General features: G+C 43.2%; 1 long non-coding RNA gene across 1 annotated transcript; it reads left to right on the forward strand.

The window, feature by feature from the left end:
* The first annotated feature begins 492 nt into the window (after positions 1 to 492).
* LOC129422890 (uncharacterized) lies at positions 493 to 1671 on the forward strand. Its single transcript, XR_012367626.1, has 2 exons — positions 493 to 1165; positions 1328 to 1671. It is a non-coding gene; the product is annotated as an uncharacterized lncRNA (long non-coding RNA).
* Positions 1672 to 2345: the final 674 nt, after the last annotated feature.

Below are 2345 nucleotides of genomic sequence, written 5' to 3' on the forward strand. Positions count from 1 at the left end.
TTATTTTCTTAATTTTGCGAAAAGCACAACATTCTGTTTTTATTGGGAGTGGACAGAAAAAAAACTAGACACTTTAACGTTTTAAATGATGTATAAATCATATCTGTATGACCAAAATCAGCAGAGTTATCTAACTCTCTTTGCGGAGTGATTGAAAAATAAAGAGTTTGCGGCGCCCGCGCCACCGTCGACCCCAGAGTGTTAAATGTAGTGAGGTTTGCTACAGTGTCAGAATTTATGTGTGAAACAGGTCGAGTCATTCACTGTCTCTCAGTGGTGTAGTCTAGATTTTTGTAGTGAGTATACTGTGATTTTTCCCTCTCACCCTTATGCTCACTCGTCCCAGCGTGACACACCATAAGCACCACCACACTTACAGATCAAGCCCGTAGGCAGGGGGGGTTCGGGTGGTTCGAACGAACCCCCCCTCACTGCCAAAAGGTCCTGAATTTATGTTGTTTTTCGCGTGATTCTTGTCATCATTGTTTTAATCAATGCTTGTGTAGTGGGACAAGGTGATTGACAGCTGTGTTCACCTATTGGAGAGTAGGGCTCTCTATTTAAAGGCTGATTGGCTGAAGCCGTGTATGTGTCACGTCTGATTTCCCTCCCCTTGTGTCTGTTGACGGTCGTTACAGTGTGTGTTGGCTCCGATGCTGGTGCCTGTTAGCACTGTTCCATGGATTTTAAAAGTGCTAGTCTCTCCGGTTGACTCCCTGTATGCCAGGGCACTGGTGGCTGCCATGACAGCTGTATGCCAGTGTCCGTAAGGTGTCATGCCTGGCGTAAGAAGCGGATTCTCCCTCTCGTTCCGGGCTGTGATTACCTCTTCGCGCTGTTTTTAGCGCTGCTATTCAGCTTGCAGTGCGCACGTGTTGACATCATTAAAGGGTGCTGCTGGTGTCCGGTCAACCTTTGAATATCGCACCATATAGTGCTCAAATCCATATGTGTTGGGGACATGAACGTTTTTGGTTTAAAGATTAAATGATGCTCTGAATGAGCTCTGTGATTCCCCTATCCAACCTCTTTAATTATTTTGTTTCTTTTGTTTATTTTTTGTATTTATACTTTGTTTGCTGCACGTGACTCCTCATCGTTGTAACGTGCCCAGGTGTATGTGTGGCCTATTGAACCTAGTAACACACTGTGACAGAGGGGAGTGGTATGTGAAATTAACCGTCCTAATGTTTTATTGTCTCTGTTTGTGTATTGTATTAATGGTCACTATAGAGGAGTTGTGAGAAGTAGTTAAACCATCTATAAAAAGTGTTTATAATTTATGTTCTGTTAAGCGTCTTTAACCTTTATTTTTGGTTTATCGCAGGAGCTGGGGTCCCACGGGTGACAGGAATTTCTACGGTGGTGGTGCTTCTCATCGTGTGCTGTGTAACATCTTGTGTGTTTCGTAGTGTGATTTGAGTGCACTTTGGTGTGTGTGGTTGTGTGGAAGTGTGCTCTGCTCAAACTGAATTCTGTCCTCTGCCGTTGGGAGCCTCAGCCCTGCTGGTAACATTCTCTTTTCTTTATTTGTTTTGATTTAACCTTTTTGTTATAATTAAAATTGTGTCTTTTCCTTTTAAGGGGAAAGAATGAGTACTTGGTGTGTCTTTTTAATCTAGTGTTTTTAAATATTTGTATCAATAAAATTATGTAACATTTTGCATTATACCCACGTCTCCTGCCTACTTTATTATAAGGGACCGAACCTGTGTCCTTCACCCATCATTTTGGGGGTAAATTGAGATTTCCCCGGGTGCAATTCCCGGGGTGGCGTAGTCGGAGTTCTTAAAATCTTAGGCTCATGTTCTCTCTCTAGCACCGCTCTGCTACACTTGTGACAAATATTCTGGGTTCCTGACACATTATTGAAGCTGTGCGCATGACCGTGCTCACCATTGAGGTCCACGAGGTCCGGATTTCGGTCATTTTCTGATGCTCGTTTTATTTGACTGAATGCTCAGTGCTCGTTTCACTTCTGGCTGCACTGCGCAGACCGATCGGCATGTGACGTCTTAGCACCGCGAGACCGATTCAATAGTAAATGACTCAGTATGCTTTTAAATAGATCTCGCGGTAGTGTGATGTCACATTCCAACAGGTCTGAGCTGCACCCCATTAAGTAAGATAAAGTAAAAATTATTCCGAGATGACCAATCAAATCAAACCAAACCAGGCAGACAAAGGTGCAACACAGGGATCAGATGCGCCTTTAGTGGAAGTGCAAGAAAGATGTAAGTAATCAAACGCTATCTATTATACAGCCGTTTAATGACGAGAAATATGAAACGCAGTGATTGTCAAGGTGACAAGACAAGAAACATTACTGCAGCTGAGCCACATGA

The sequence above is a fragment of the Misgurnus anguillicaudatus genome, chromosome 24 (genome assembly GCF_027580225.2).
Source record: "Misgurnus anguillicaudatus chromosome 24, ASM2758022v2, whole genome shotgun sequence".
NCBI classification, from domain to species: Eukaryota; Metazoa; Chordata; class Actinopteri; order Cypriniformes; family Cobitidae; genus Misgurnus; species Misgurnus anguillicaudatus.